This window comes from Falco cherrug, chromosome 6 (assembly GCF_023634085.1).
Source record: "Falco cherrug isolate bFalChe1 chromosome 6, bFalChe1.pri, whole genome shotgun sequence".
Classification (NCBI taxonomy): Eukaryota; Metazoa; Chordata; class Aves; order Falconiformes; family Falconidae; genus Falco; species Falco cherrug.
In genome coordinates this window covers 82,105,120-82,115,551 of record NC_073702.1, presented here as the reverse complement: position 1 = coordinate 82,115,551, position 10,432 = coordinate 82,105,120, and the positions used below count along the sequence as shown (strand labels likewise).

Sequence of the window (10,432 nt, the reverse complement as noted above, 5' to 3'; positions counted from 1 at the left end):
ACAATGCTGCAACCATTGACCTCAGGAGCCTGCACTGCATCAGCTCGCCCTGGCCTCTCCTTGGCCAGCAAATCCCATCTCTTTTTATGGCTCTGGCTCTTGAAAGTGAGAGCAACAACCCCAGCTTGGGTCAAGTTGAATGTGGCCAAGCATTGTGCAACCTCCTGCGGGTGGTCTTGGCGCTGGACAGCCAGGAGCCATGGGCTGGCTGCGGTGGGACCATAGTGAGGAGGGACGTGCTGGGGATGGGGAATGGTAAGCAAGGTGGGGAGAAATGGGTGGTCCTGGGCAGCAGGGAGCTGCAGAGGGAAGAGTTTTGGAGCAAGACACAGATGGCTCCAAGATCTCCTAGGACTTTCTAGTCATCTCTGGTTGAGCCCTCCCAGTTCCTGCAGAGTGGTAGGCAAGGGCTGGGAGCAGCTCTTGGCTCTTGCTTGGGCTTCAGGTAAGTTGCTTTGCAGGCAAACATGGTGACCCATGCCGGTGTCCAAGTACAGTGCCCAGCTCCCCCAAGCAGTGTGCATCTTCTCCTCTTCCTCCTCCCCTGCTTTGTACTTCTCTCTGCTGTCCAGGGCCGGGACCAGTTTGGTCAAGACTGCTTTCAGCAAGGTGCTTGCTAAGCTCGTCTCGTGAGAAGGACAAACAATGTCTCATCAGGTGGAGCCTATAGACTTCCCTATGATAAAAATAAATCAACTTCCATGCAGTATCTGCAGGAGCTCTCACTTGTGCCTGAGAGGAGTCCGTGAGCAGAGGGGGTCTGGCATAGCTGTTTTCTGGTGTGGACTCTTCCCAAATTGCTGCAGGGGACTGTCCTTCAGTGCCTGTTCAGGTTAACTGCGTAGGTGACAGGGCTCAGGGGGGGGTTGCCCCAGTGCAGCAGCCAGGTGCCTAAAAGCCATCTCCCCAGAAGGAGGCTTTTCCAAGACCCGGCATCCAAAACGGCAGGTGAGTCCTGGCCACTAGCCCCCGGGTTGGAAATTCAGTGCGCCGTGTTGACCGGGCTCTGTTTAAATACATTCTGATTAATTAAGTGCTAGCCTGTTTACATCAGCCCTCCAGCCTGCTTGTCCACTGCACAGCACCGCTTGGCGCTGCAGGAAAGAAAGATGCCTTTTGCTGTTTGGCTGACTCCAGGCTGGATCAGCTGGCCAGGTGCACGGCCAATTTCCATTGCTGCTTTGAAGCTGAGAAGTATTTTGAAAAGAATAGACCCTTTAGCCCCGTAAGTAAAAGCCATTTATCTTAGGATGAAAAAGTGCTGGCATGGAAAAATTCCAATGCTATGAAAGTCTCTTTTCCTGAATGTCTTGGATACTTGCTGGATTAGGTTCACTGGTAAAGAGCTTGGAGTTATGAATGTCTCTTTTACAGAAAAGAGCTGCAGAAGGAAAAGGCAAGCACTGGCATGCTTGTAAGTGGGACAGAGCGAGATTCCCTGTGGACTAGACATTTCTGAGATTGCTTTTAGAGGTACGGTCAGTATTGCTGCAGTGAGCTGAGGTGGTAGTAAATACTCTATCGTAACCATAGCTGTTACTGTTTCCCAAGGGTATGGTATCAGCAGAATACCTTATATAAACAAAAGCGAAGCACTATTTGCTTTGCTCTGCATGGCTGTTTAATAACGCTTTGTGCTCCATATGGAGAGCGTCAGAGTGTTTCATAGAGACTAATGAAATTAGCCTCACTATGCTCTTGTGAGGTGGGGATGCGCTAGTAGCCCTTTCCCTGGGCTCAGCGTGCGTGTGGTGTAGGACTCCCAGCTGTGTGGGGTGTGTGTCCATGTGCTTTCCAGCAGGAAATACCCCGGTGGGATTGGAATTTCTGCAGCCCCTGGTCTGCTCCACCACTGCCTCCCCAGCTGGTTTCTGTTGCCAGACACCGAGGGTGGGTGTGGGAGGGGGTGGCAGCGAGCATGCTGCTGGGTCACCCCCCTTCAAGGTGCAGGCTTTCTCCTAGGTCAGAGAAATCTTCATCCACCCAGGGTCTGATAGGCAGAGGAAAAAACCTCAGATCCTCCTCTTGTGTTGCTCAGGGTGTCTCTGCTGGATTTCGGGACCTTATGTCAGCTTGCAGTGCTTGAGCTCCAGGACTTTTCCTACATGGTCAGTGACGAGGATGCTGGAGCGGAGTGCTCTCACTTGCACTGTGCATGGCTATGACCTCTTTGGTTGGAAGACAGGATGTTCACTGCAGTTTTGCAATGATTCTGCCCTTCTCACGCACAGTAGCCCCAGTTTTGTCACAAACATCAGCACTGGCCCCGGGGTTGTTATTGGAGCTACCACTGATGCTTTGCTTTAAATAGATCCTAAGCAAACCTCTCTGTTTGTTTTTCTTGACATGGTACTGACTGGTGCTTTCCAAGAAACAAGGAAAAAAAAGCTGGATTCACAGTGGTGACTTTGACTTCATCTGGCAAGAGCAAGCTGATCTCCTAAATGAGAAAGGCACAGCCACGAAGAGGAAGACTAAACGGGTCACTGCGAGAAGCAGTCTGTTCCTTCTGACCCAGTGGCTGCAAGTGACACAATCTCACTGATGTTTGGGTAGGAGATCCCTCCATTTTAGGACTTGCTCTGTCACAAGAATACCAAAGGGCTTTCCAGGTGCATGAGATCTGCATATGGAGTTTCATAATGGATTTCATAAAGTTTGCTGCACTTTACCCTACTCTTCTAGGTAAATATTTTGTCTCCCAAATAATCATTCGCCTTTCTGGGTCATGTAGCCTGTGAAGCTGATAGGCCGGTGCCCGTTGCAGGGGTGAATTCCTGACAGAGTGGATGGAGGAGCAAGGGTGCTGGGGAATGTCCCTGGTGCCCCCCCTTCTTGCCCCCCAATTGTGCTGCATTCCTCCTGTGGAGTCTGCGGGGTCGTGGTGGCCCAGGAGCTTAGACATCTTCCTCCAAGTTGGGCACTGGCGAGGGCTCTTACTTTGGAGCAATTTGGTGGGACTCAGGAGCATCTCAGAGCGGTACCCTGGATGTCCACACCTCTTAGGCTGGACAGGGGTGCTGTCGTGCATTCTGGGAGAAGAAACTCCTGGGAGCCGCTCAGAGCCTTTTCTATCCTCTCCTTTGCTGTATCGCTGTCTTCTATCTGGAGGTCCAACCAACAAGAGCTGAGAAACTGCTTTGCCTATGTGGTACTAACGTATGGGCCATTGAAAATGGTCCCAGTGACTCAGAGTGGAAGAGAAGTGCCACGCGTGGACTTGAGCCCCTGTTATGAGTAGAAGGGACAAAAATAGCACTTTGTAGCATAGTCTCCATGATCCAACTCCTCTGTGTCCTCCTAAAAGTTTGTTGCCTGGCATCATCCTGCAGTGCTGCCAGGGCTCTGTGGGTCCACAGGGCACTCTGCCTGGGTGCCCTTGGCCAGCTTTTGGCTGTCAGGGTACAGCTACCAGAACAAGAGGCAAATCCCAGCACTTAGGACTCCAGCCCCAGCGAGTCACCAGTGTTTGGCCAGCAGTGAGCTCAGGCTGCAGTGTTTGGGTTGGTCTCTCTGAGCCTCTCCCTCCAACTGCTCACGAATGCTTGGAGATGTGGTCTGGTTGGTCTGGGAACGGGTGTTCAAACTAGGCTTTTCTACCAGTGGGAAGCTGACTTGGGATGGCTTCATGGGAAGCTGTGGTCTGCTCAGGTTTAGGTTTGAGGCGGGGGGAGTCCCAGTGGGCACATGAAGATGCAGTGAGGGCTCCAGGTGATGCTTCCTTCTTCCTCAGCCAGAGGTCTGAGCTGGCCTCTGCATCCCTTTGTGAAGTGGCCACTCTGACTAGCCCACATCTAAATCCATGAACTTTGCTTAAGGAGGAGGTAGAAATTGAGTTTTAGGGAGAACGCTGTGCTTTGGAGGTAATTGTTTTCACGATGGGCAGAGCCAGACCCCATATTGCAACACAGGCTGAAACGTGGATGTACTTGAAGGTTCATCAGGTCTGGATCTGAATTTTGTGACTGACTCTGTCTTAATGAATGGCTGGACCGTGCGCTCCTGAAATCCAAACTGTCCACCTCCTAAAGCTGCACCTGCAGAGAGAAGTTACTAACAGCGTTACCTATACACAGCACATCGGGCGGGCTTCTCATTGTGTGGGTGGGGGTGGTGGAAAATGCAGTTCAGTTTTATTTTAGGACTACGTTCACACATCTGATTAAGCACACAAGGATTGCCAGGGAGACCTCAGGCCAGGTTTCACTATCCGTGCCAGCCAGCGAGACGTGGAGGGAGCGTGAACCCCCTGGATGGGCTCTGTCCCACTGGCCCTCCCCTTCCCTGCCTGCTGCTGAATAGAGAAGCTGTGAAACTCGAGTCTGAGGGCCACGTCTACAGGCTCTCTGGTGTCATGGCATATGACATTGGCTACAGCGGGCAGTCTTGATGAGCAAGGTACAAACCCCATCCTCATCTGAGCTGACCACTGGCTTTTTCTAACACTGCTTAGAATTTGCACTTTTTATCATCTGAACGATAAGGCTCTGGTACTTCCCACTTGTTTTTTCTCTCCTGCCTGTAGTGCCCGGAATATGTGTTAACAGTCTATTGATGGAAATGATAATTAGGGGATTTGTCATAAGAAATGTGCATGAACTTTTCAAGCTGTCATTCAAAAAGAGATGTTTTATAGTCAACTCTTGATTATCTGTGGGTGCCTTATCTGATCTACAGATTAGATGTGCCATGTTTGAAAAACCCAGAACTCTTTCAGAGCCATTTTAAAGTATAATACATAATGGGTTTTTGTTTTTATTTATAACCTCATACTGCATCTTAAACTTGTTTTTTTTCAAAGGTAAAGATGTTAAAGCACGACATTCCTGGGGCCTTATTTACATGTATTTTGTAGTATTTGTTCTGCTTTTCATTCTTTTCCCTCATTACCCCAGATACTGAGAGCTGAGTATATCAGATTATAGCATCTGTGGGGGAGGGCATGTGACACGGTAACCTTTCCCCAGCTGTTTTCTTTTTTTCTGGTGCTGCATAAGAGTTTCTGCAGTGTGATGCTGCACAGCCAGATGGGCTGGAGAGGAAGAGGGAGTGCTCTGCTGTGAAAAAAAACACAACAACCAAAAACCACACAAGCGTCTATACCTGAAGGAGCGTGAGTGAGTGACAAACAGCTGAAAGAGAAGGGATGTCTTAGAAACCATTTGTCAGGCTGGAGAAGCGGCAGCTTGTTAAGAACGTGCCTGTTCAGTTAAAAGGATGAATTCAGCTGCCATCACTTCAAAAGCCCTCACAGCTGAATCAGCAAATTTCTGTTTCCATACATAATGGATGCAGCCAGCGTGCCATTACGATGCCCAAAACAAGACTTGTGCTAAGCTGCTTAAATTAGCTGTTTACGATAGTTACACTCTATAGCTGTAGTTTGGTTTTTTCCCTGGGTCTCCTTCTCTTCTCACGCCTTTTGTTTTTGCAGCCCTGGGAACAGCTGCCTGAGCAAGGATTTCAGGGAGGGAGTGGTACTGACTCAGTGCTACCTGCGCTGACATTTTCAGCCATGCCTTTCATGATCTTTTCAGCCTGTGCATTGCCTGCAAGCCCCACTGACCCGTGCTGGTGCCGCCTATCCCTGGTGCTAGCCAGGGGCTGGGGGCTGCCATTGCCGGCGGACCGACCCACACGGCAGCGGCATGCAGGAGCGCAGAGCCAGGGCACTGGATGCTTTCTTCCCACGCTTGTCCCCGTTCCTTCCTTGCCATCTCCTCACCTCCTCTGCCTCTATCTGTCACAGCCTTCTCTCAAAGGCCGCCGCATCTCCTGAGCCTGGAGCTGCTCCCTGCTCTCCTGGCATGCCATGGCTTGGGGCAGGTACTTCTCCTGCCTCGGCTTCTCTCTGGCCATATCAGCGCTGGGTACAGCTGGTGCCAGAGAAGGACCCAAATCAACCCACCCAGGCTCTGGCAACATTTGGGTCTAGATCCCTGGTTTGATTATCAAGGTTTCTAAGAAATGACACCTTCTTTCAGTGACAACTTTTTAAGTGTTGCTTGAAAAGTTTTACAGTAGCTCAGCATTCTCACAAAAACAAGTCATGCTGGGTGAAGTATTATTGAAAGGTTGTCAACATTAAACCAAAACCTACTGCTCTGTTATAGTTTTTCTTTTTTTTACCTGAAGGAATGGGGAAGGAGTAAGAAACAGTGAAGGGGGAAAAAAAAAAAAAAAAAAAAAAAAGGACCTTTCCTGTGAAAATAGAAAAAAATAATAGAAAAGTTGGCAACTTTTTATTCCAACCAGAAGGTTTTCTGAAAGCAACTTCTGGCTGAAATTTTTTTTTAAAAAGTGTTGGCTGAGAAATGTCAACCAGCTCTAATATCTTATGAAAGATGTTGCACTTAATAAAACTGCAGGCAGGCAGGCGGGAACAATATACCCATTCATCTCCGCCTAGCCCCTCACTCCCTTTCCCTGCCACCCTGCTCGCTCCCGGAGGTGTGAGCCCTAACTGGTGATGTGAGCTCTTCCACTGGCTTCAGTGAGACTTCTGGGCTAAGAAGTTCTTTTGTGAGCCACAGCTGCAGGGCAGTAGCTAAGGGAAGCACATGTCGCTGCAGGTGGGGGACGCATGGTGTCCCTGCCACGGAGCGATGGGAGCTGTGACACCTCCGGTGGATGTCCTACGTGGAGGCCAGTGGAACACGGTGGAGCGAGCAGTGGTGCCGGCTAATCCCCATTTCCTCAGCCAGGCTTTCTCCCTCCCTCTCTTGCCCCTGGGGAGACATAAAAGCTGGCTGTGCTGCAGACAGAACACAGCCCCAGAGAGCCAGAGGAGGGAGGAGGGATCAGGGGGAGCTTCCCTGGGTACGGCATCTTTTGCAGGGGGGTAGCAGGGCAGAGCTACCTCCGGGGACTCCCCCCGCTGCCCCACTCCAGAGGAGGGACTGTGGGGATGGGGAAGTGCTTATGGCCCAACGTTTCTGATTGCTCTGCTATTTTGGGAAGCTTTTGTAAGGTAAACAAGAGCCCCCCACCTTGATTCATCGAGGTGATTAGTAAACCATAAGATGGCATTTACATTGCTAAGGTATTTGCACAAGGTCTCACCCAGACGGCAAGTTCACCGGGGAGGAGGTGACCTTCAGCGTTTCTTGCTTTGCCCTGTATCTGGCACACGGGGGGCCTGCCTGTTTGACTGGAGTGCCTGGGTACTGTAATCAAAATAAATCATCCTTATCATCGCCGGCGGTGATACCACAATGGAAACAGAAACAGGCGCCTACTTTGCACTTTGCAAAAATGACATCATGGCAAGGAGCGGGACGGGAGGTCAGAGGATGAACTCCGGGCGGCTGCCGCTGCCGCCTTGCCTGAGCCAGGCTCTCCTGCCCAGGGCCAGCTGCCGGCTCGGTGGGGGCACGAGCAAACCGCTGTGCATGACTGGGGAGCTGGTCTGTTACTGGGAGCAGTAACAACCAGGATGGCGATGTTCTGGTTCAGCCTATCGCGTTTTTTGTAGCAAAACTGGCAAAGGAGCCCCCCCAAACTCTCTGTCTCTCCCCTCCCTGGGCAAACCACAAAACATAACTTCTCATTTTGGTTGCCTGATCTGTTTTGGAGGGAAAAGAAGTGTTCAGTGAGTAGTGGAACTATTTAAGACTGCTTTTTTTCCTATGGATTTATATGATTCTCATGGTGCTGAGGGCTGACTTTGACTGAATTCTCATAATACTGAAGAAAATGAGCACTCAGAGAGTCTACTCAGCCTAGCACTGCTATGGATACCATAATCATAGGAAAAAACTTTACAGTTTGCATCTATTAAAATCCAGCAACTCCATATAAGAGCGGGCCACAGGCTGAAGACTGAATTCTCCGATGCCCAATAAGGTGTAATAATTCTTTCCCTTCGAAGGAGCATTTGAAGAGACCATGTCCAGCTGCATGTTTTCATGAAGCTCTTAGCAGCAACTTCCTATCTCAGAGGCTGAAATGTTTCAAAGAGGACTTTCTGGTTGGTGTCAAAGAAAACAGATGTGGGAAAGGTGGGGAGATGCACAGGGAAGAAAGGGCTTGTCCTTGTAGCAAAGCCAGGAGTAGCAGTTCCTGCCTTTGACTGTGAGCAAGGCACACTCGCTGCCCGTGCCTCTGCTGCCTGGCCATAAGGCAGGGATTAGCACGAGTGGTGTTAGCACTCTGGAGCTCTGGAGCACTCTGGTCTCCTTGGGTAGGAGATGTCACTCCCTTGCTGCAGGCCCTCCAAACCCTGGGCCAAGCTGCTGGCTCTGCCACCGTCTTCCTCGGTCCCATCCCTCTCCTCCCTGGGAGAGGGCAGTCGTGGGCATCACAGCGGCAGGGTCAGCCAGGGAAGGAGCCAGGGAAGGCTCCCTGCTTGGTGATGCTCTGCACCCTGGCAGGACTAGGCAAAGGGCTTTAAGATGAGTTGCTTTAACGCTTTCGCACTCCTTTTTTTCCCGCCTCAAAGAGACAAATCTTAGCTTTGAAGCCTTTGAAATGACATCAAAAGATGAGCTTTCCGGAGGAGCTTAAGGGAGTTGGGTGCGCTTGTCCCATTGATGGTCAACAGGAGATGTGTGCTTAATCTCTGGAGGTGCTTTGAAAATTTTGTCCTACACGTACGTCCTTGCTGGGGAGGAAGTGAGAAGCAGTTGGCAGCTCCTTGGCTTTGTAAAAGGCAGATCCTGCCTTTTTTTCTGAAGATAAAACATGATGGATTTGAAGATGATGTCCAAAACCTAGGTTTGCTGTGAAAACCACCAATTGATTTTTAAAGGAGAAGCACTTAAAAACAGCCTGTGATTTTGCCGCATCCCAAGGACAGTAACTCATCTGACGATAACTCAGGTGCTGCCACTTGCTCTCCCCTTGGCGTCACTGTGGGCATAGCGTAACCTTGCTGGAAATGGAAAGCCTCTCAGTATGGAAGCTGTTACCCGTGGAGACAGTACCACTTCTCTGCCTCTTCTTGTGTCATCTTTTAGTAGTACTTTATATGGCCTGTGTTACTTTTTGACAGGGGTATCACCACCTGTTTGCTTCTGCTGGTAAATATTAAACCCGGGTGGTTTAACTCGTCACACCCTGGAAGGGGGACCGCAGGGGCAGTGTGCACTGTCGGGATCTCCGCACCATCGCCAGTGCCGATGCTGGCTGGCTGCTACCAGCTGACTCGGGACCTTCAGGTGCAGACAGGACTTGCCAGGAGCTGTAAGTGCTGGTTTGGTTGAGTGCCACTAGGTGAGCATGTGAGGCGTGGGGCTACCACTGGTGCCCATCCTTGGGGCTGCCCTGGGCTGAGCCAGTGCTGGCCGTGGGGAGAGGCGGTGGGAGGGGGCTGTGGCCGGGGGCTGGCGTCAATGGGCTCCTGCAGAAAGGCAAAGGAAACTTGGCTGCAGCCTTGCTGTTGTGCTATTTTTGTTCAAGATAATAACAGGAACTCCACTGTAAATAAAAATAGACAAGTGAAGAATTTCCTGACTCTGTCTCTGTTCATTTCTTTCCTGGTGAGGAATTATCCCACCCCAGAAGAGTAAATCCTTCATGTCTGCTTCTTGGAAACTGGGACAAAAACACTGGAAAGGAAAGAAGAGATTACGGAGTTGTCATGAGGGTGACAGCAACATATTGCATACTGGGTGCCAAAAATGCATCCTCTATAGCAAATAATTGCTGTGCTCTGCGGGGCTCGTCCTGGCAACGTGAGGGCAGGCAGAGACGGGCTCCACCGCGCTTTGTGCCAGCCACCCTGCCGAGGCTGCGCTGGGCGAGGACCCTTATCTCTCGGCTGCCCGGGGGGGACCCTGCCACTGGCTCTTGTGTTGGCTCTGCTTGTCACCCACACTTCAGTGGCACCTCACCTTCAGCAGCACAGAGCGTTCCTCCTTCAGCCGATAACCTAACAAGGTGTTGGGTTGGGGCTGAGATCCTTTCCCTGATAGTACCTAGTGTCTTTTCACAAAATGCATCCTTTTACTGCAGAGTCTGAAGTCCTGAAGGGTACTTTCTTCTTCCGATATAAGCCAGGGAGCTGAGACTCTCCCACCTTTACCCACTGAATGTGTCTTTTGGTTAATAACTAGTGCTGCAATCAGAAAAGTGCGTTAACCTCACTGTTGCCACAGAGCCACGGGACTCTGCCAAGCCCTGGATTAACTGACCCGAACATCTTGTCACAGTCTGCCCGCCCCTCTGATGGTGCTCGCTTGCTCCATTTCAAGTGTCCTTAGCGTTCGAGGAAAACCCAAGTCACCAGGAAATGCAGAGACATTTTTACCAGGAGTCCCAGCAGCTGCCTTGAGGAACCTGCAGATGTGCTGCAGACCGCAGCGAGGATGGGATGTGGCAGAGTCAGAGGCAGCGTCACACAAACCCGGAGGAGAACTTCTCCCTGCCAAAGGGCTTTGTGTACAATGCATGCTCCAGCTTCCCGCTCCGGCCAGGGGCTTGCAGCGAGAGT

At 50.8% G+C, this 10,432-nt stretch overlaps 1 long non-coding RNA gene across 4 annotated transcripts; it reads left to right on the top strand.

Annotated features, from left to right (window-relative positions):
- The first annotated feature begins 451 nt into the window (after positions 1 to 451).
- LOC114015205 (uncharacterized) lies at positions 452 to 9,447 on the top strand. Of its 4 annotated transcripts, none has more exons than XR_008732874.1 (4): positions 452 to 948; positions 1,055 to 1,225; positions 1,375 to 1,473; positions 2,372 to 9,447. It is a non-coding gene; the product is annotated as an uncharacterized LOC114015205 (long non-coding RNA). The 4 variants fall into 4 exon arrangements; XR_008732873.1 differs by having other exon boundaries at positions 1,041 to 1,225; XR_008732872.1 differs by having other exon boundaries at positions 1,035 to 1,225.
- The last annotated feature ends 985 nt before the right edge of the window (positions 9,448 to 10,432 follow it).